Source organism: Scyliorhinus canicula, chromosome 5 (genome assembly GCF_902713615.1).
Source record: "Scyliorhinus canicula chromosome 5, sScyCan1.1, whole genome shotgun sequence".
NCBI lineage: Eukaryota > Metazoa > Chordata > Chondrichthyes > Carcharhiniformes > Scyliorhinidae > Scyliorhinus > Scyliorhinus canicula.
Window position 1 is genome coordinate 104,085,469 of NC_052150.1, and position 23,756 is coordinate 104,109,224.

Consider the following 23,756-nt stretch of genomic DNA (forward strand, 5'->3'; position numbering starts at 1 on the left):
TACCCCATACATCTTTGGACTGTGGAAGGAAACCGGAGCACCCAAAGGAAAGCCACGCTGTCACGGGGAGAATGTACAAACTCCACATAGACAGTGACCCAAGGCCGGAATTGAGCCCAGGTCCTTGGCGCTGTGTTGCAGCAGTGCTAACCACTGAGCTCCCATGCCTCCTGGGTTAATTTGATATTTAGTTAGTCCTTGCTCAGAGTGGGGGTGTGGGGGTGGGGGGGGGGGGGGGGGGGGTAGACAGGATCAGATGTCATATATAATTGAATAATCTGGGTACCACTTATTTTGTGTTACTTGCTGCTACTTTGATCTGATGCCAGCGCAGTGTTAATTGGCCAGGTTAGATTTATTCTGCTTTTTTAAATTGGGATATACCTCGAACAATTTTTCGCATCTGTTGGGAAGCCATAGTTTAGTGGTATTGTCACTGGACTAGTAATCCAGAGTTCCAGGGTAATGCTCTGGGTCCTGGGTTTGAATCCACCATGGCAGATGATGGAACTTGAATTCAGTAAAAATCTGAAATTAAAAGTCTAACGATGACCATGAAACCAGTGTCAATTGTCGTTAAAAAAAGCATCTGGTTCATTAGTTCCCTTTAGGGAAGGAATTCTTCAGTCCTTACCTGGTGTGGCCTATATGTGACTCCAGATCCTCAGCAATGTGGTTGACTTTTGAGCGCCCTTGAAATGGTCAAGCAAGCCATTCAATTGTATTAAACTGCTGGTAAGCCAATAAGGAATGCAACTGAACAGACTATGCGGCATTGACCTGTGAACCAGAAACAATAATGCCAAGCTCAGCCCTGTCTGCCTGCAAAGTTCTCCTTACTAACACCAGGGGGCCTGTGCCAAAATTGGGAGAGCTGTCTCACAAACTAGTCAAGCAACAGCCTGACATAGTCATATTCATGGAATAATACCTTACAGAAAACATCCCACACCAACTTGGATATGTCCTGTCCCACCAGCAGAACAGATCCAGCAGAGGTACGGCACAATGATATACAGTCAGGAGCAAGTTGCCCTGAGAGTCCTCAACATCAACTTTGGACCCCATGGAGTCTCATGGCATCAGGACAAACATGGATGAGGAAACCACCTGCTAATTACCACTCCCCCTATCCCCCAACCAACTGGCTAATCAGAACTCCTTCATGCTGAACACTTGGAGGAAACATTGTAGGTGGCAAGGGCACAAAAGTACTGACTGGGGACTTCACTGTCCATCACCAAGAGTGACCCGGTAACACTACCACAGACCAAGCTGGCTGATTCTTAAGGGACGTAGCTGCTAGACTGGATCTGCGGCAGGTGGTGAGGGAACCAACAATGGGAACAATTTCTCCATATCTACCCTATCAAACCTTCTCTTCTCCTTGAACAGTTCCCTCCTCTAATCTATTGGTGTGGCTGAAGTTTCTCATCTCTGAAACCATTCTTATGAATCTTTTTTGTATATCCTATGATCCATCTGTGCCCTTCCTAAAGTGTGGTGCTCTAAACTGAGAAAACTCCAGTTAAGATTCAACCAGTGTTCCATACAGCTTTATCATAACTTACTTGATTTTTTTCCCAGGATCTGGTATACTTTATTAACTGTTCTCTCTACCTGCCCTGCTGCCTTCGAGCATTTCTTCTCCAACATCCCTCTACTCCTGTACTGCACTCCCTTTATAATGATAGTGTTCAACTCTGGTTGCCACACTACCAGAAGGATGTGGAGGCTTTGCAGAGGGTACAGAAGAGGTTTACCAGGATCTTACCTGGTATGAAAGGCATTAGCTATGAGGAGAGGTTGGATAAACAGTTTGTCTTCACTGGAACATCGGAGGTTGAGGGGCAACTTGCTAAAATTCTACAAAATTATAAGGGGCATGGACCGAGTGAATAATGAGAAGCTTTTTCCCAGGGTGGAAGAATCAATTACATGGGGACATAGGTTTAAAGTGCGAGGGGCAAAGTTTAGAGGAGATGTGCGTGGGGAGTTTTTTACACAGAGGGTGGGTGCTTGGGGACTTCTGGGGGAGGTGATGGAAGGAATTACAATAGTAAGTTTAAGGGACATCTTGACAAATACATGAATAGGATGGGAATAGAGGGATACGGACCCTGGAAGTGTACAAGGTTTTAGGTTAGAATAGCAGCATGGTTGGCATAGGTTTGGAGGACCAAAGAGCCTGTTCCTGTGCTGTACATTTCTTTGTTCTTTAACAGGGTAAAACATACCTGACCTCATCCTTACCAACCTACCTGCCACAGATCCATGACAAATATTGGTAGGAGTGACCACTGCACAGTCCTTGTGGCGACTAAGCCTCACCTTCACATTGCGGATATCGTCCATTGTGTTGTGTGGCAGTACCACCATGCTAAATGGGATAGATTTCAAACAGATCTAGCAACTCAAGACTGAGCACGAATGAGGCACTGAGGGCCACCAGCAGCAGCAGAACTGTATAAAATCACAATCTGTAGCCTCATGGCGTGGCACGTCCCCTATTCTACCATTGCTATCAAGCCAAGAGATAAATCCCAGATCAATGAACAGTGCAGGAGGGCAGGTCCCGTGTGCCAAATGGTATTAGCAGCAAGTAATAAACAGTGTTTTGCAATTCCACAATGAACAGATCAGATTTAAGCTCTGCTGTCCTGCCACATCCAGACATGAATAGTGGTGGACAATAAAACAACTCACTGGAGGAGGCAGCTCCACAAATATCCACATCCTCAATGATGGAGGAGCCCAGCACATCATAGGTATGTCAGGAATAAAAGAATGACTAGGGTAAGAGTAGGGCCAGTCAAAGACAGTGGTGGGAAGTTGTGTGTGGAGGCTGAGGAGATAAGCGAGATACTAAATGAATACTTTTCGTCAGTATTCACTCAGGAAAAAGATAATGTTGTGGAGGAGAATGCTGAGACCCAGGCTATTAGAATAGATGGCATTGAGGTGCGTAGGGAAGAAGTGTTGGCAATTCTGGACAAGGTGAAAATAGATAAGTCCCCGGGGCCTGATGGGATTTATCCTAGGATTCTCTGGGAAGCCAGGGAAGAGATTGCTGAGCCTTTGGCTTTGATTTTTAGGTCATCATTGGCTACAGGAATAGTGCCAGAGGACTGGAGGATAGCAAATGTGGTCCCTTTGTTCAAGAAGGGGAGTAGAGATAACCCCGGTAACTATAGGCCGGTGAGCCTCACGTCTGTTGTGGGTAAAGTCTTGGAGAGGATTATAAAAGATACGATTTATAATCATCTAGATAGGAATAATATGATTAGGGATAGTCAGCATGGTTTTGTGAAGGGTAGGTCATGCCTCACAAACCTTATCGAGTTCTTTGAGAAGGTGACTGAACAGGTAGACGAGGGTAGAGCGGTTGATGTGGTGTATATGGATTTTAGTAAAGCGTTTGATAAGGTTCCCCACGGTCGGCTATTGCAGAAAATACGGGGGCTGGGGATTGAGGGTGATTTAGAGATGTGGATCAGAAATTGGCTAGTTGAAAGAAGACAGAGAGTGGTGGTTGATGGGAAATGCTCAGAATGGAGTTCAATTACGAGTGGCGTACCACAAGGATCTGTTCTGGGACCGTTGCTGTTTGTCATTTTTATAAATGACCTAGAGGAGGGCGCAGAAGGATGGGTGAGTAAATTTGCAGACGACACTAAAGCCGGTGGAGTTGTAGACAGTGCGGAAGGATGTTGCAGGTTACAGAGGGACATAGATAAACTGCAGAGCTGGGCTGAGAGGTGGCAAATGGAGTTTAATGTGGAGAAGTGTGAGGTGATTCACTTTGGAAAGAATAACAGGAATGCGGAATATTTGGCTAATGGTAAAATTCTTGGTAGTGTGGATGAGCAGAGGGATCTCGATGTCCATGTACATAGATCCCTGAAAGTTGCCACCCAGGCTGATAGGGTTGTGAAGAAGGCCTATGGTGTGTTGGCCTTTATTGGTAGAGGGATTGAGTTCCGGAGCCATGAGGTCATGTTGCAGTTGTACAAAACTCTAGTACGGCTGCATTTGGAGTATTGCGTACAGTTCTGGTCGCCTCATTATAGGAAGGACGTGGAAGCTTTGAAACGGGTGCAGAGGAGATTTACCAGAATGTTGCCTGGTATGGAGGGAAAATCTTATGAGGAAAGGCTGATGGACTTGAGGTTGTTTTCGTTAGAGAGAAGAAGGTTAAGAGGTGACTTAATAGAGGCATACAAAATGATCAGAGGGTTAGATAGGGTGGACAGTGAGAGCCTTCTCCCGCGGATGGAGGTGACTAGCACGAGGGGACATAGCCTTAAATTGAGGGGTAATGGATATAGGACAGAGGTCAGAGGTAGGTTTTTTACGCAAAGAGTGGTGAGGCCGTGGAATGCCCCACCTGCAACAGTAGTGCACTCGCCAACATTGAGGGCATTTAAAAGTTTATTGGATAAGCATATGGATGATAATGGCATAGTGTAGGTTAGATGGCCTTTAGTTTTTGACTTCCCATGTCGGTGCAACATCGTGGGCCGAAGGACCTGTACTGCGCTGTATCGTTCTATGTTCTATGTTCTATCAGTGCAAAGGATAAGGTTGAATGATAAGCAACAATCTTGAGCCAGAATTGCCGAGTAGATGATCCATCTTGGACTGTTCTGGACATTTCGAGCATCACAGATGATTCATTCCACGTAACATCAAGAAACAACTGAAGGCACTGGGTACTCCAAAGGCTATGGGTTCTGACAACATTCTAGCAATAGTACTGAAAATCTGTGCTCCAGAACTTGCTACGCCCCCAGCAAGCTGTTCCAGTACAACTATAATCCTGGCATCTACCTGGCAATTTGGAAATCGCCCAGGTACATCCTGTGCACAAAGGTCAGGACAAATCCAGCCCAGCCAATTACAGCCCTATCAGTCTACTCCCGATCATCAATAAAATGATGGAAAGGTTCATCAACATGTTATCAATGGCGCTTGTTTATCAATAACCTGCTGACTGATGCTCAGTTTGTGTTCTGCTAGGGTCACTCAGCTCCTGCTGTCATTATGGCCTTGGTTTGAACATAACCAAAAGGGCTGGACTTCAGAAGTGAAGTGAAAGTGACTGCCCTCAACACCAAGGCAGCATTTGATTGAATATGGCATTAAGGAGCCTAGCAAAACAGCAGTTAATGGTAATCAGGTAGAAACATCTACAGTGGTTGAAGTCATACTTAGCACAACGGAAGATAGTTGTGTTTGTTGGAGGTCAATCATCTCACTTCCAGGACGTCATTGCAGGAGTTCCTCAGGTTAGTGTCCTATGCCCAACCGTCTTCAGCTACTTCACCAATGATCTTCCTTCCATCATAAGGTCAGAAATGGGGATGTTCACTGATGATTGCATAATGATCAGCGACCCATCAGACACTGAAACAGTCCATGTACAAATGTAGCAAGACATGGACAATATCCAGGCTTGGGCTAACAGGTGGCAAGTAACATTTGCCCCACAGAAGTGCCAAGCAATGACGATCTCCAATAAGAGAGGATTTAACATTCAATGGAATTACCTCCACTGAATCCCCCATTATCAACACCCTGGGAGTTACCATTGGTCAGAAACAGAACTGGACTAGCCATGTTAATACTGTGGCTACAAGAGCAGGTCAGATACTTGGAATCTGGCCGTGAGTAACTCACCTCCTGACTCCCCAAAGCCTGTACATAATCTGGAAGGCACAAGTCAGAAGTGTAATGGAATACACTTGCCTGGATGATTGCAGCTCCAACAACATTCAAGAACCTCCTTGATTGGCACCCCATGGACAAACATTCACCCCTCCACCACTGACACAAAGTGGCAGCAGGGTGTACCATCTACAAGATGTGCTGCAAGAACTCACCATGGCTCCTTAGGCAGCACCTTCCAAACCCACAATCACGACCATCCAGTAGGACAGGGGCAGCAAATACCTGGGGATCCCACCATCTGGTGGTTCTCCTTGAAGCCACTCATCATCCTGACTTGGAAATGTATTGCCGTTCCTACACTGTTACTAGATCAAAATCCTGGGACACCTTCCCTAACAGCACTGTGGGTGTATTTATACCACAGGAACTGCAGCAGCTCATGAACACAGCTCACCACCACCTTCTCAAGGGTAATTAGGGATGGGCAATAAATGGTGGTCTAGCCAGCAATATCCAGATCCCATGGATGAATAAAATAAATATATTTCCAGTGTCATAGCTACAAATAGCTTGACTCGAGGGGATTTGGGCAGAGTGGGTGGGGTGTTCAAGAGCACAAATCATCAACATTGCAGTTCAGATGTTTTCAGGGCCTTTGCTTTGTCCCATGGTCTCAAGGCAGTTCTAAAGTCAGTTTTTCCCCATTATTTACGAATAAATTGAAGAAGTTCAATGGCAGTCCCATGCAAGTGTCTGAACATATCTCATCAGAAAATGCTACAGGAAACACTCAGTAGCTCAATCAGCATCAGTGAAACTTTCATCAGTTCTAGGCCTGAAAGATTAAATAGTTCAATCTCCACAGAGATGCTCACTGAACCTTTTTTTTTCTGGTTTCCAGCATATACAGATTTGTTTGCATTTGCTTATGATCTATATATACTTCCCAAGGAAAAGAAGGAAGAAAATGATTAATTATCAGCAGTTTTGAATTGGTTTTAGAAGATATTTAAAATGATTTAGCTTCTGAATATTTTGCCATATTATAATACTTTGAATAAGAGTAGAAAAACTCAAAATGGCACAAGGTGACATAGAACTGGTAAATCTGAATCAAATAGTACTTAATGTGCAAGGTACTATAAAAACACTAGGTGGCAATACAACTTCATCTGATTTGTGAGCGGCGCAATGTTTGTACTGTACTGTGACCACATGCATTTTTTTGGTTAAAGTTTGGGAAGCTTTATTAGTGTCGCAAGTAGGCTTACATTAACAATGTGAGAATGCAAGGGAATGCTTCAGCGAATCGAAGCATCTCAAGAAGTAGTTACAATAACATACATTTATACACAGTACAGTTGCTGTCGGTCAGGCTGTTTTGCTTGCAGGTTAATGAGAAAGCCCAGACTGTACTGAAAACAAAATATAATGGCAAAACAATTCTAATGACTTCATCTCTCACAAAACATATCTGGGAAAACAATGGCTAGACCAATAATCCAGAGACCCTGGACAATGCAATGGGCAGCCAGATTGGACAGATTGTGAAATTTGAATTAATCAATTAGAATCATAGAATTTACAGTGCAGAAGGAGGCCATTCCGCCCATCGAGTCTGCACTGGCCCTTGGAAAGAGCACCCTACTTAAGCCGCACCTATCCCCGTAACCCAGCTACTCCACCTAAACGTTTTGGACACTAAGAGCAATTTAGCATGACCAATTCACCTAACCTGCACATCTTTGTACTGTTGGAGGAAACCGGAGCACTTGGAGGAAACCAATGCAGACACAGGGAGAACATGCAGACTCTGCACAGACAGTGACCCAAGCCGGGAATCGAACCTGAGACCCTGGAGCTGCGCAGCAACAGTGCTAGCCACTGTGCTATCATGCCACCCCGAACTCTGGAATTAAAAGTCATAGGGTGACCATGAAAGCATTGTCAATTGTTGTGAAAGCTTATCTGGTTCATTAATGTCCTTTAGAGAAGCGAATCTGCCTTGCTTACCTGCTGTGGTCTACTTGTGACTTCAGATCCACAGCAATGTTTCTGACTCTTTACTGCAAGTCACTCAGTTCAAGGCAATTAGGGATGGGCAACAAATTACCAGGCAAGAATTTGTACAAAGTTAAATGGAGGAAGATGTTCAGGAATTACCCTTGGGTTCTGAAATTATAGAATTCCTCTTGGCATAAGCTGGAACAACTACTTAAATTCTGAAATTATAGAATTCCTCTTGGCATAAGCTGGAACAACAACTCCCTTCCAGTATTTGCAGAAACTTCCCAAAATTGCACATTTTCATTGCCAGATAAGCATATCCCTCCTGCAGCTAGGGACGCTTCACACACTGTAAGCTACCAGTGGACCATCAGAGCAGCACCATGCCACCCAAATGCTGAAGAGCCGACTCAGTGAGACCTGGGAAGTAGAATATCATTCTTGCAATGACGTTATTCCCAGTAGGGCAAGTATACTTGCTGAGGAGGCTAATCAATATTTTGTCATGTTTTCGGGCCTCTTGAAACCCTTAATAGATTACAGAGGAACTCTCAGCTAGTGAAATAATTCTGTGGAAGCCTACTGCGGCAGCATGGCCCCTTTAAGGGGACAGGCTCCACGACTGCGTGACTGGCTCGAGGCCAATGGTGCTGGAGCATGCAAATCCCAGTCAATGTGGAGTTTGCGTGGGGCCCTGCGAGCAGGACCCTTGGCAGTTTGGACCAGGGAGCTGAAGTGTAAAGACCTGGGGCTGGATTCTCCGATTCTGGGGCTATGTCCCCATGCCGGCATGGGAACGGTGGTGTTTTACGCCAGGAAGAATGGTGCAAAACGGCCACCAATTCCCTATTTTGAATGAAATGAAATGAAAATCGCTTATTGTCGCGGGTAGGCTTCAATGAAGTTACTGTGAAAAGCCCCTAGTCGCCACATTCTGGCACCTGTTCAGAGAGGCTGGTACGGGAATTGAACCGTGCTGCTGGCCTGCTTGGTCTGCTTTAAAAGTCAGCGATTTAGCCCAGTCAGCTAAACCAGCCCCAGATGCTGGGGCTAGCATGCCGGCAGAGTCGAGCACCCAGCTCTAGCTGCCGATACGCCCCAGAGCATTGCCGGGTCCGTGGTCGCACATGCGCATGGCGGCAGCCTGCAGCGGCCGTGCCGTGCAACATGGCATGGGCGTTCGCGGACCCAGCCCGCAAAATAGCCCCCCACTTTGGCCAGCTCACGTGCCCTGGACCACCCTCCCACAGTGTTCCTAGCCCCGAATAATGTCCCACATGCCCGTGAATCGGCCCTCCCCTGACTGTCGACGCTGGACTGAGTCCATAACCACCACACCAAACACCCGACGGGTGAGACCATGAGAACTCAGGAACTCGGCCGGTCAGGGGCAGAGCATCAGGGCTGGGCCTCAGGCAACATCCTGAGGCCGTGGATACGTGGTGCAACGCACTCCTAGAATATGCTGCTTTGGAGGGGGCGGTGCATTGCAAAAATGGCACTGTCCCTTATTTGGTTGGGAACTCGGATTCTCCAGCCACTCGCCGAACGCGATTTCGGCATCGCCAACCGGCGAATCCAGCCCCTGTTGTATAGTGTTCTGTCCTGTCATCTAACTGCCTTTGCCTTTTTAAAAATAAATTTAGAGTATCCAATTATTTTCTTTTCCAAGTCAGGGGCAACTTAGCATGGCCAATCCACCGATCTGCCCTGAGTTGTGGGGATGAAACCCACGCAGACACGGGGAGACTGTGCAAACTCCACACCGACAGTGACCCAGGGCCGGGATCGAACCTGGGAGACCTCGGCGCTGTGAGGCAACAGTGCTAACCACTGTGCTACCGTGCCGCCCACTGCCTTAGCCTTTCATCAATAAATTTCTCGAAGCACCACATTAAAGATCAAAGTTTTTGATCACAGCCAACACATTTGTGAACCGGCAGGAGAAGGAAGCAACAGTTGAGAAAGTTGAGAAGCTCCAGCAAGAATCATTTAAATCGTGAGTGGAAATGTCTATCATTGGGAAACTAGACCCATTTGACCAAGGGGTTAAGTCATTGTGACAGTACATCAAACGGCTTTGATTCTTCCTTACGGCGAAAGAGATCACAAACGAGGACAAGCAGAAGGTGATATTAATGGCAGTTTGCAGGGTCCGATCGTATAATTTGATGAGGAACCTCACGTCCCTGGAGGCACCCGACTCAAAGACTTTTTTTAAAATCATTTTTATTCAAGTCTTTTCAACAAAAATATAAATGTACAAAATGTCAAAAGAACAATCAAAGAGGATCCGAAAGACATCCCAAAACCCAACAAACAATCCCAACCCTCCAGCCCCCTGACACTGACCCCCATCAATGTTCCGCCTGCCCCATTTTAACCCCCTCCCTGAAAGTTCCCTCCCAACCCTGCACTGAACCCATAATCCTCCTTGAAGAAATCAAAGAATGGTTTCCACCTCCGGGTGGAACCCTTCTACTGATCCGGGCAGCACTGTAGCACAAGTAGATAGCACTGTGTCTTCACAGCGTCAGGGTCCCAGGTTCGATTCTCCGCTGGGTCACTGTCTGTGCGGAGTCTTCACGTTCTCCCCGTGTATGCATGGGTTTCCTCCGGGTGCTCCGGTTTCCCACCACAGTCCAAAGACGTGCAGATTAGGTGGATTGGCCATGATAAATTGCCCTAAGTGACCAAAAAGGTTAGGAGGGGTTATTGGGTTGTGGGGACGGGGTGGAAGTGAGGGCTTGAGTGGGTGGGTGCAGAATCGATGGGCCAAATGGCCTCCTTCTGCACTGTATGGTCTGTGTTCTGTGTGACCCCGGAGAGCAAACGTGACCTTCTCCAACCGCAAGAATTCTGCCAGGTCACACACCCACACCCCAGTCAACATAACAAAATCTGATTCCAGACTATCAGGGAGGCAAAGGCCAACACATCAGCTCCTTCCCCCCTGCACTCTCAGGTCTTCTGACACACCAAATATCGCCAACTTGGCAATATCGGACTTGGGGACACCCCCACACCCAGAAACATGAACATAACATCCGAGACCCCCTGCCAGAAACCCCTCAATCCTATACGCACCCAAGTGATCTGGAGGCAACCCACCACCCGCGCACCTCCACACCTATTCTCCACCCCCTCAAAAGCCTGGTCATCCTCGCCACCATCATGTGGGCCCTATGCACCACTTAAAACTGAGTGAGGCTTAACCTTGCACATGACGAAGACCCATTCACCCTCCGCAGGGCCTCAGCCCATATCCTAACTCCACTTCCTCTCCCAGCTCCTCCTCCCACTTGCGCTTAATATCCTCCACCAATGCACGCTGCTTCTCCATCAGTTCCTTCTAACTAACTGACACCTTCCCCTCCCTTACTTCGGCCTCTGACAGAAGCCTATCGTGCAGCACCAGAGCCGGCAGCCCTGGGAAGGACGGCACCTCCGTCCTCACAAAATCCCGAACCTGCAGGTACCTAAAACCATTCCCCTTGGGCAACTCATACAATTCCTCCAACTCCTCCAGCCTTGCAAATTTGCCTCCCATGAACAATCCCTGAAGTATTCAATCCCTGCCTGCCGCCATCCAGTCTCGCCGGCACAAACCTATAGTTATCGCAAATAGACACCCACAACATACCCTCTAACCGCAAGTGCTGCCTACACTGCCCCCACATCCTCAAGGCCGATACCACCACTGGACTAATGGAATATCTGGCCAGCCAGAACGCCAGAGGCCCCAACAACAAAGCCTTCAAGCACCACATTCCCCTACACGATGCCCCCAAACCAACCTCTCCTCCACAGTCTATTTCCTCACCATCTCAATGTTTGCAGCCCAATAACAATTTATCAAATGTGGTAATGCCAGCCATCTTCCCCCCGCCTCACTTCACCCCTGCTCCAGAAAGTGTGCCGCACGCACGGGGCCTTCCCCGCCCACACAAACCTGAAAATCAACTCATTAACTTTCCTGAAAAACGACTTAGGGACAAAGATAGGGAGGTTCTGAAACACAACAGAAACCTAGGCAGCAGCATCATTTTTCCTGTCTGCATCCACCCTGCCAGCAACAATAACAAAACATCCCACCTTCTAAAACCCATCTTCATTAACTCAACCATTAGGGCCAACATCAACCTATGCAGCTGGGCCCAGCTCTATGCCACCTAGATATCAAGGTATCTAAAGCTCAACCCCACCACCCTGAACGGCAGCTCCCCTAACGTCCTTTCCTGCCCGCTAGCATTGATCAGGAACACCCTGCTCTTACCCATGTTCAATTTATATCCCAAAATCCAGCCAAATTCCACTAAAACCCCATAATGCCCTCAATGCAGCCCAACGGGTCCAATATATATATATATTTTCAATCTTTTCTTTTACTAAGGGGCCGTTTAGTGTGGTCAGTCCACCTACCCTGCACATCTTTGGATTGTTGGGGTGAGACCCACGTAGATACGGGAAGAATGTGCAAACTCCACACGGACAGTGACCCAGGGCTGGGATGCTGACCACTGTGCCACCGTGCCGCCCTGGGTCTAAAATATATTATAGCAGATCATCCGTGTACAGCAAAACCCTACGCTCGACACCACCCAGTTCAAACCCTCTTGATGCCCTGAGCTCCATTGCCAATGGCTCTATCGCCTAGGGGTAAAGCATCAGGGAGAGCGGGCACCCCTGCCTCATCCCACGGTGTAACCCAGAGTACCCCAAACTCACACGGTTCATCTGCACACTCGCCACCGGTGCCTTGTACAGCAACTGGACCCAATCCACAAACTCATGTCCAAACCTGAACCACCCCAAGCACCCCGAACAAATACGCCCACTTCACCCAAGTGAAAGCCTTGCCCGTGTCCATTGCCACAACTACCTCAACCTCCTGCCCCTCGAGGGCATCATAATCACGTTAAGTAATCTCTGCACATTCGCCGATAACTGCCTGGCATGAAACTCATCTGATTCTCCCCAATTAACCCAGCATACAGCCCTCAATCCATAATGCAAGCACCTTCGCCAATAGCTTGGAATCAACATTCAACAATGACATTGAGCGGTGTGACTCACACTGCTCCTAAGAATCAGTGAGATAGAAGCCTGCTATAATATAAGGGATGCTCCCCCCTCTCCCTCACATCATTATGTGTCCTCAACAGCAGTGGCCCCAGCCCCTAACTTTTTACAAAACTCAGCTGGGAACCCAAGCCATCCATCAGCTCCTGCAGCCCAATCGGGGTGCCTCCAGGCCCTGAACGTGCCCCCCTTCCACCTTGGGAAACTTCAACCCAACAAGGGTTTCTGTTGTGTTTCAGAGCCTCATCCCCTCTTACCCCCTCGGGGGCACCGACTCATAAAGTCTCCTATAAAAGGCTTCAAATACCCCATTCACCCCCGTTCGGATACATCACCACCTTACCCCCTTCATCCCTCACACTACCAATCTCCCTTGCCTCTGCTTGTTTCCTCAACTGGTGGGCCAGCATCCAATTTACCTTTTCCCTGTACTCTTACACTGCCCCCCTGGCTCTCCGCAACTGCCCTTTGACACCAACCGAAACTCCATCTGGAGCCTCTGTCTCTCCTCCAAAAACCCCTCCTCCAGGGTCACCGAGTGCCTCCGATCTGCCCCCAGAATCTCATCGACCAGCCTTGCCTCTCACCCCTCTCCCTGTGTGCCTGAATCGTAATAAACCCCCCTCTGACTACAGCCTTAAGTGCCTCCCACAACTTGGCATCAGTGATCTCCCTCGTATGATTCATCGCCACATAGCCCCGAATAGCAACCCTCACCCACTCACACACACTCTATTCCACCAACAGCCCCACATTTTACTTCCGCAGCGGCCCCTGGGCTTCCCCCTGAGTCACCCGCAAATCCACCCAATGTTGTGCGTGGTCAGAGGCCACGATCGCCGAATACCCGAGTCGGCTGCCCCAGCCAGGAGCTCCTTGTCCAGCACAAAAGGTCGATCCAAGAATACACCCGGTGCACGTGGAAGAAATATGAAAACCCCTTCGCCACCTGGTCTCCCAAAGCACCATAGGTCTGCCACACCCACATGCGCTGCATGAACCCCTCAGTCCGACCTCCTCACCATCTTTGGACTCGAGCAATCCAGGCTCGGGCCCAGCCCATATTAAAATCAGCCCCTATAATCAACTATCTAATAATGGAATCCTCCCCAACACCCGTCTCATAAAATCCACATCAACCCAATTCAGGGCATAAACATTAACCAGGACTATCGGGATCCCCTTCAGCTTCCCAATAACCAAAACATACCTACCCCCAGATCGGCCACATTGCTCCCGACCTGAAACACCACCCTCTTGTTGATCAACACCGCCACTCTCCTCGTCTTCATAGCCAGCCCGAATGGAACCCCTTCCCACCGAACCCTCCTTAGCCTCGTCTGATCCCCCAACTTCAGGTGTGTCTCCTGTAAAAACACCATGTCCGCCTTCAGCACCACGGACTCCCCCACTCCTGTCCCTGGTGCTTCTGGTAGCCAGCGGGTGCCTCGCAACCAGGCCGCTTTCAGACTTCTCAAATGTGTGAACACACGCGACCATTTAACCAGCCAATTCAACCATCGCATGTTCCACGTGACCAGCCTGGTTGGGGGCACCCCACTGCCTACCAGAAGCACCAGGGTCAGGACTGGGGAGTCCGTGGTGCTGCGGTGTTCCGGCACCTCCCCTGCGGGAGTCACCTCCTCCCTCGGAATGCCCGATATCCCCCGGGCTACTCCATGGAATGGGGGTGTGAGTGGAGCTATCCCCTGAGGCTCCCCGCCCACCTGGCGCTGCCAGACGTGGAGGCCCTCTCTGGTCTCGACCAGGGTCTGCATGCTCGTGGCCCTGGAGTACAGGGAGGGGACCAGCTCCATCTGGGACTGCGCCACATCACGCTGTGACGGTGCCAGCACCTTCTGGGGCTGCGCCACATCAGCCAGTGAATGCACCATTTCTCTTTGGGGCTGGGCCACGTCCCTCTGTGTCTGCGCCACTTCGGCCAGCACCTGGGCAATGCCGCTGACATTCCCGGCCAAGGTCTGCTGTGAAGGGCCATGCTCAGGTGCGCTGCTGTGATTTAACAATAATAATAATCTTTATTGTCACAAGTAGACTTACATTAACACTGCAATAAAGTTACTGTGAAAAGCCCCAAGTCGCCACATTCCGACACCTGTTCGGGTACACGGAGGGAGAATTCAGAATGTCCAATTCACCTAACAGCACGTCTTTCAGGACTTATGGGAGGAAACCGAAGCACCTGGAGGAAACCCATGCAGACACAGGGAGAACATGCAGACTCCACACAGACAGTGCCCCAAGCCAAGAATCGAACCTGGGATCCTGGCGATGTGAGGCAACAGCGCTAACCACTGTGCAACTCTGCCGCCCATATTTCCAGGTGGCTCTGGGACATGGTCATCTGTGAGGTGGCAACCCTGTCCTGGGCCTCAGCCAGCACCTGCATAGTATGCCCAGGCCTTCGACATGCTGATCCATCACTGGAAATGTTGCCCACAATGCCTCCACTGTGGACTCCACCCGTGCGGTGTTGGTCTGGGTGGCACACATGGTCGGCACCACCTCCTACTGTTGCACATGGTTGGACTCCTCCAACTGCGCCAGCAGGTACTTGATGCTTGCTGACACCCCTCATGTAGTCCTTGGCTCTGAGACTGTGTCTGCACTGTAGATGGGACTGTCTGTTCCAGAAGCTAGTGACCCATCTGGATGGCAGCTTGTTCCTCGGGTCGGCCTGCCTTCTGGAGGTCTGCCTCCTTGGGTGTTTCTATACCTGCTGTACAAGATCAAGGTGTGCAGCAGATAGTGTCCCAGGAACCCCTTCACTGGTGAGTATCTCTGGGATGGTGTTGGAGATAGCTGTAACGGAAAATCACTGTCACCCTCCGACCCGAACCTTGGGTCTCCTGAGTCTCAGGTGGAGAGCTTATAGTGTTGGTGCTCGGCTCACAGGGGGGGGGACGCCAGATGTGGCACTGGCTGGGGGAGGGGAACGCCAGATGGACCCACCCCACATTCAGTGGGTCCTGTAAGACACAAGACAAGATGCATGATTAGACTGCGGCCAGGGGGAGATTGGAGTTGGGCATGTGGGTGGGGGTGGGGGGGTGGTGGTTTGGGGGTGGTGTAAGGTGAGGGTGATGTGGAGGTGAGGGTGATGTGGGGTGAGGGTGGGGAGGGGAGTTTGACACACGTGTCATGGGGAACCACAACTAAGCCGGGTCTGACTTCCTCGCCCGCAGCCAAGCTCCACCTCGGCGACCTCTCTTTCCTCCAGGCTGCCGACACCCAAGACCCTCTGCTTGGCCATGGTGAGGGACCGCAGGTCCGCCAGTCCCCCTGCTGTCTTTTCCTGCTCCTGCCGGCTGTGCGCCGCCTTCTGCTGGGGGGAGGAAATAGAAAACAACAGTGTTAGACAGTCTGACTCATGCATCCTCGGAGGTGGGCAGCTGGTGGCCTCAGTGGCCTGGGCACCCGGCCATGAAGGCCTGTATGGGTATCGACATATGGGGCAGGGTGGGGGTTCGGTCACCCTCCGGGTTGGGGGGGTTAGGGATATGAGTGTGTGGGACGGGGGTTAGTGCCAGGGACACGGTGCTGCCTACTCACTCAGGCCGCCCTGAGGAGGTTGTGCAGTTGCTTCTGCTGGCCAGTCTGGACTAGGTTGCCGACGGTGCTGACCGCCTCTGCCACCTGCACCCAGGCACGACGAATGGCAGCATCTGGCAGCCTCCTTCCCAGGCTGGGGCACAGGGTCAAGTGCCTCTCCTGCACCGCGTCCAGGAGTGTCTCCAACTCGACATCGGTGAAGCGTGGAGCTGTTCTCCTCACTGCCATCTTGTTGGCTGGAATGGTGAGTGGGTGGAGTGAAGTGTGTTTGTGCGGCTGCAGCTTGTCAGCCTCCTGAGTGTCTGTCGTGAAACCAGCGAATCCGGCACCATTTCTCATTAGAATCGATTGTGTTCCATGTGGCACCAGTGCTAGCCTCTTAGAGGTAATGGAATCAGTCCAGGTGTGGCACCAGCTTTGCTGTCATGAAAGTCCACGAATTCTGTGTCAGCATCAACACTCAGCCTCAGAAACAAAGAATCCCACCGCCAATTCTTTCAAAGGTCAAATAAATTATACACTCTGGCTGGTAATCCGAGATGCCTGAACAGCTGATGCCCTACTTCACTCGTCCAGACGAGTTGGCATGTGTAGATGGCATATTTCTGTCGGGATCTCAGATGGTCTTCCCGCCTCAGGCTAGGGGGCACTTTCTTCAAGAGTTACAGCTGCCACCCAGGGCAGACAAAAATGAAGATGTTGCCTTGCAGTTAAATCTGGTGGCCAGGCATAGACAAAGCCATTGAAGCCCGAGTGCAACATTGCCACCCTTGCCCCATGCAGCAACCTTTGCTGCCTTCAGCCACCCTTCACACCTGGGAATGGCCAGGATGCCCGTGGACCAGGGTCCATGGAGAGGGTACAGCCCAATATGTTCCCTCGAGGGTAATAGGAAGGTGTAACAACCCCAGAGAACCATGGATGACCAGAGATCTTCAGGATACAATGAGAAGGAAAAGAGAGACTTTTAACAAGTATTAGGGGAGCACGTCTGCAGAGGCATTGGTGGAATACAGAAAGTGCAGGATGGAACTTAAGCAATCAACTAAGAGAGCAAAGAGGAGATATGATAAAGTTCTGGTTGGTAAAAGTAGGGAAAATGCCAATATATTCTCTAAGTATATCAATGGGGAGAGGATAACTAGTGAAAGAGTAGGGCCCATTAAGGACCAAGGGTGAAATCTGTGGGTGCAGCCACAGAACATTAATAGGGTGTTGAACAGATATTTCACATCTGTCATCACCCAAGGGAATGAGGAGGTAATTATGGAACTCTGGAAGAGAGATTGTGAGGTTCTTGAGCAAATTGGCATCAGGAGTGACAAGTTTTTGGAGGTATTGGCGGACTTACAAGTGGAAAAACCTCCAGGTCCGGATGAATTGTGTCCCAGGCTCCTGTGGGAGATGAGGGAGGAGGTTGCCAGGGCTATGATAAATTTTTAATTCCTCCCTGGCCATGGGGAAGATACTAGAGGACTGGAGAACTACGAATGTGGTCACACTATTTAAGAAAGGTTGTAGGGACAAGCCAGGGAACTACAGACGAGTAATTCTCACATCAGTGGTTAGGAAACTACTGGAGAAGATTCTGAAGGAGAGAATCTATCTCCACTTGCGCAGGCAAGGTCTGATCAGTGATAGTCAGCATGGCTTTATCAGAGGGAGGCCATGCCTCACAAATTGTATTGAATTTTTTGAGCTTATAACCAAGTGTATCGATTTTTTTTTTTGATTTGTTTTTTAAAATTCAGAGTACCAATTTTTTTTTTTTTCCAATTGAGGGGCAATTTAGCATGGCCAATCCACCTACCCTGCACATCTTTGGGTTGTGGGGGTGAAACCCACGCACACATGGGGAGAATGTGCAAACTCCACATGAACAGTGACCCAGCTAACCACTGTGCTGCGTGCCACACCAACCAAGTGTATAGTAACCAAGGGGCAGCACGGTAGCATGGTGGTTAGCATAAATGCTTCACAGCTCCAGGGTCCCAGGTTCGGTTCCCGGCTGGGTCACTGTCTGTGCGAAGTCTGCACGTCCTCCCCGTGTGTGCGTGGGTTTCCTCCGGGTGCTCCGGTTTCTTCCCACAGTCCAAAGATGTGCGGGTTAGGTGGATTGGCCATGCTAAATTGCCCATAGTGTCCTAAAAAAGTAAGGTTAGGGGGGGGGGGGGAGGGGGGGATTGTTGGGTTACGGGTATAGGGTGGATACGTGGGTTTGAGTAGGGTGATCATTGCTCGGCACAACATCGCGGGCTGAAGGGCCTGTTCTGTGCTGTACTGTTCTATGTTCTATGTTCTCGATGAGGATAGTGCAGTTGATGTAGATTACATGGATTTCAGCAAAGCCTTTGACAAGGTTTCACATGGGAGATGTATAAAGAAGGCAAATGAACAAGTGCTACAGGGTGAATTGATGAGGTGGTTTCATAATTGGCTTCGCGGTAGGAAATAGAGGGTGATGATTGATGGCTGCTTTAGTGTCTGGAAGCCAGTGATCAGTGGAGGACTAGTGGAGAGGTTGAATAAACTTGGTTCGTTCTCACTGGAACGAAGGAAGTTGAGAGGCGACCTGATAGAGGTCACAAGATTATGAGGGGCATAGACAGAGTGGATAGTCAGAGATTCCTTTTCCCAGGGTAGAGGGGTGAAAAACTAGGGGGCATAGGTGTAAGGTGCGAGGAGCAAGGTTTAGAGGAGATGTATGAGGTAATTTTTTACACCGAGGGTAGTGGGTGCCTAGAACTCATTGCTGGAGGAGATGGTGAAAGCAGGGACGATAGTAACATTTATGGGGCATCTTGAAAAATACATGAATAGGGTGGGAATAGAGGAATACGGAAGATGGAAGTGTAGATTTTAGTTTAGACGAGCAGCATGGTCGGCACAGGCTTGAAGGGCCAAAGAGCCTGTTACTGAGCTGTATTGTTCTTTGTTCGAACCCGTGATGGGCCCCCTATTATTTGTCATTGATGACTACTGTCATGGGAATGTCACTTTAAGAAATGTTTGTCTGCTCAAGTGGCTACAGTGATGTCAGACTGTGGGTGGAGCTGAGCACTGGCTCTGTTTTTTAGTTTCGCATTGAGGAAAAGCTTGGGTGTGTCTGTGGTTTTTAGTTTCGTTTTAGTGTTGGAGCTACAGCCAGCCAAAGAAGGTGTAATTTTGATATCTCTGCCATCGAAAGACTATCTCTGGATCATTTGGCGAATTCAGAGCGACAACTGCTCTCAGTAGAGAATTTAAACCTGGTGTGCTTCTGTAAAAATGGTTTTTGTCTTATGGATTGTAAAAGGAAAGTTTAAGGATTACTTAGTGTTGTATTCTTTGAGGGTTGGATTTGAATTGATGGTTGCTAAGATGTTCACTGTATGTTTTGAAAAGGTTAACTGAGTTCATTGTTTTGCTTTTAAAAATACTTTTAGATTTCTGCTGCACCACACCTGTAAGTGGGCCATGTGCTCCCCATACCACAATCTAGTAAATTTGTGGGTCAGTTGATCTCCATGATACACTTTGGAGTTCTCTAAACCCTGGCCCATAACAAATTGGGGGCTTGTCCAGGATAAAAGTCTATCTATTGGATTGGCTTGGTGAACTTAAAGACGGTGAGGCGTGAGCATATTGTGGTAGCTTTTCAGGTGTGGTATTTTAGTTTAAGAAGGGAGTATGTTGTGGACAATGGCTCTTTCAGAGACTCAGAATTTTTGGGGGATGGTGATAGTCACACACAGTGCCTTACAGACAGAGACAAAAAACAGGCTGTTAGATTTGGCAAATACATTGCATTTAACATTTCCTGCCAAGGTACGAAAAGATGAGGTATTTACCATGGTAGCTGAGCATTTAAAATTGCCTGAGATACAATCTGACTCATTGGAAATGGGAAAGATCCAGTTGCACATGAAGTAACTTGAACATGAAAAATAGTTAAAGCAGCTTGAATATGCAATGAGAGAAGAAGAAAGAACAACCCTAGCTGAACAAAATGAGAGAGAAAGGGAGATACAGATCAGGGAAAAATAAAAAAAGAGAGAAAGAGATTGTGAGGAAAAAGGAAAAGAGAGAGAAAGAGGTAGAGAGGAAAAAGGAAAAGAGAGAGAAAGAGATAGAGAGGAAAAAGAAAAGGAGAGCGAAGAAAAGAGAAAATAACATTGGTCCTAGCAAAACAAAAAGAAAGATAAAGGGAAATACAGATCAGGGAAAAAGAAAGAGAGAGAGGAAAAATAAAGTAAGAGAGAGGACAGGGAAAGAGAGAGAGAGATTGAACATCATGAAACATGACAGTCAGTTAAGATTGGCGGATGGAAAGAAAAACGTACAGTTGGAGGATAGTGATGAGGATGAAGCAAAATAGCTTCATAGTCGAAGGCTTGGTGGGGATCTATGTAAGTATGTCTACACATTGCCAAGGTTTGATGAGAAGGAGGTAGAAGCCTTTTTCATTTCATTTGAGAAGGTAGCTAAACAAATGAAATGGCCACAGGAGTTGTGGCTATTACTGATTCAAACAAAGTTGGTAGGTAGAGCTAGTGAAGTGTTTGCATCACTATCAGAGGAGGTATCTGAGACATATGAGGAGGTGACAAAATCCACCTTAGGTGCATATGAACTAGTGCCTGAAGCCTACAGACAAAGATTTAGAAATTTAAGGAAATAACCTGGTCAATCATACATGGAGTTTGAAAGGATCAAACAGAGTAATTTTGATAGGTGGATAAGGGCTTTGAAAATAGACCAAATGTATGAAGCTCTCAGAGAAATTATACTTTTGGAGGAGTTTAAAAATTCGATTCCTTATGTAGTGAGAACTCATGTGGAAGAGCAGAAGGTTAAAACTGCAAGATTAGCAGCAGAAATGGCAGATGATTAGGAATTAGTTCATAAATCAAAATTTGGTTTACGACATCAGTTTCAGCCAGTGAGGGATAGAAACTGGGGACATGAGAAATACTCAAGTAGTAAAGATAAAGGTGATCTGATGGGAGGTAATAAGGAGAGTGTAACTCAGATTAAAAAGGAAATCCAGGAGGGCGGAAGAGACATGAAAAGTTTAAAATGTTTTCTCTGTAATAAACTAGGCCATGTTAAGTCATATGTTGGTGATGGAAGAAAAGCACTGGGAAGGCTAATATAGTAAAACAGGATAAGACAGTGGGGTTTGTTAAAGTAGTAAAGGAAAGCCCAAGTGAAGTGAAGGAGGTGCAAAAGATTGTACAGCCTGATCAAGAGGTGATTGATAAGAAGGTGCCAGATCTCTTTAAAGAATTTATTTGTGTGGGTAACGTTTACTCATGTGAATCAGAAGGAGCAGGTAAAGCAGTCACAATTTTAAGAGATACGGGAGCTAATCAATCTTTGATGGTAAGAGACGAGGCATTATGTAGTTTGGGAGAATATTGCCAGAAAAGGTGATAATATGTGGAATTCAGAGTGAGAAGAGAAGTGTTCCATTATCTAAGGTAAGGTTGGAAAGCCCAGTGAAGAGTGGTGAAGTGGTAATAGGAGTAATAGAGAAACTATCTTGTCCAGAAATACAGTTTATTTTGGGTAATGATATAGCTGGATCGCAGGTGGGAATGATATCTACTGTAGTTGATAAGCTAGTGGAAAATCAGACAACTGAAGTGTTGAAGGATGAATATCCTGGGATTTTTCCGGATTGTGTAGTAACAAGGTCGCAAAGTCACAGGTTAAGACAAGAGGAGAAATCAGAGAGTGAAGATAAAGGTAATGTGCCATTATCAGAAATGATTTTAGATCAGATTGTTGGAAAAGAACAGGTGGAGGATGAGGGGGATATTTGTAGTTCAGGAGAATTGGCGGAGTTACAACAGAAAGATGTAGAAATAAACCGGATGTATCAGAAAGCATTCATGGAAGAGGAATCTGAGTGTATACCAGAGTGTTATTACCGTAAAAGTGATGTCTTGATGAGAAAATGGAGACCTTTACATATGCAGGCGGATGAAAAGTGGTCAGAGGTTCATCAAGTGGTATCGCCGGTAGGGTATAGAAAGGAGGTGTTGTGAGTAGCACATGAGGTACCAGTGGGAGGTCATTTGGGAGTAAGGAAAACGCTAGCTAAAATCCAAAAACATTTTTATTGGCCTGGACTAAATGCAGATGTAGTTAAATTTTGTCGATCATATCACACATGACAAATGATAGGGAAACCTCAAGCAGTAATAAAATCAGCACCCTTAATACCCATTCCAGCATTTGAGGAACCTTTTACAAGGGTCCTGATTGATTGCATAGGACCACTTCCTAAAACTCAAAGTGAAGAACCAAATCCAGATGACTGTGAATTTGACATACCTCAAATAAAATTGGAAAATGAGGATGTTCTTAAAAATTGGGATAAATTGTTGAGTTACCTTCCAGAGGAAAAACAAACAGACCTGAAAGAGTTATTGATAGCACATGGGCATGTTTATGGAGATAAATTGGGAAGTACTAAAATGGCTATACATGATGTAGATTGGGGAAATGCTGTTCCAATTATATAACATCCATATCGACTTAACACTTTAAAATTGGCCCAGATTAACAAAGAAATTGTGAGTATGCTTAAAACAGTCATGATTGAAGTGGGTTGCAGCCAATGGAGCTCACCCATAGTGATGGTACCAAAACCGGACGGTATCTAATGGTTGTGTGTGGACTATAGAAAGGTTAATGCAGTTACAAGAACGGACTCTTATCCTATCCCACGCTTTGGGAGGATTGCATTGTGAAGGTGGGACAACCTGATTTCATTTCCAAACTGGATTTATGTAAAGGTCAGTGGCAGGTACCTTTATCTGAAAGGGCAAAGGAAATTTCAGCTTTTGTGACTCCAGATGGTATATACCAATTCAAAGTTATGCCATTTGGCATGAAAAACACCCCAGCCACATTTCAACGGTTAACTAACAAAGTCATTTCAGGATTACCCTATTGTGTGGTATACATCGACGATCTGGTAATTTTTAGCCATACATGGACAGAATATTCTGATGGAGTTATTCAATCAATTTCAGGAGGCGGGTTTGGTGATAAATCTAGCCAAAAGTGAATTTGGAAAAGCTGAAGTCACTTTCCTTGGCCATAAAATTGGTCAGGGTCGAATGGTTACACGGGATGTGAAAACAAAGTTATTGAGGAGTTTCCAATACTCTCGACTCAAAGAGAAATAAGGCGATTTCTTGGCATGAGTGGATTTGATCAAACATTTGTGCAAAGTTTTAGTAGCATAGCTGCTCCACTGACAGACTTGCTGAAGAAACGTCAAAAATGTCAGTGGACAGCGGAGTTTCAACAGGCATTTGACTGCCTGAAAGCTGTGGTAACCAATGTTCCTGTGTTGGTGAATTAAAAGGGACTCTGTGATCAGATTGAACTAAAGTATCTAACTTTAAAGCGAAATGGCGAGATGAAGA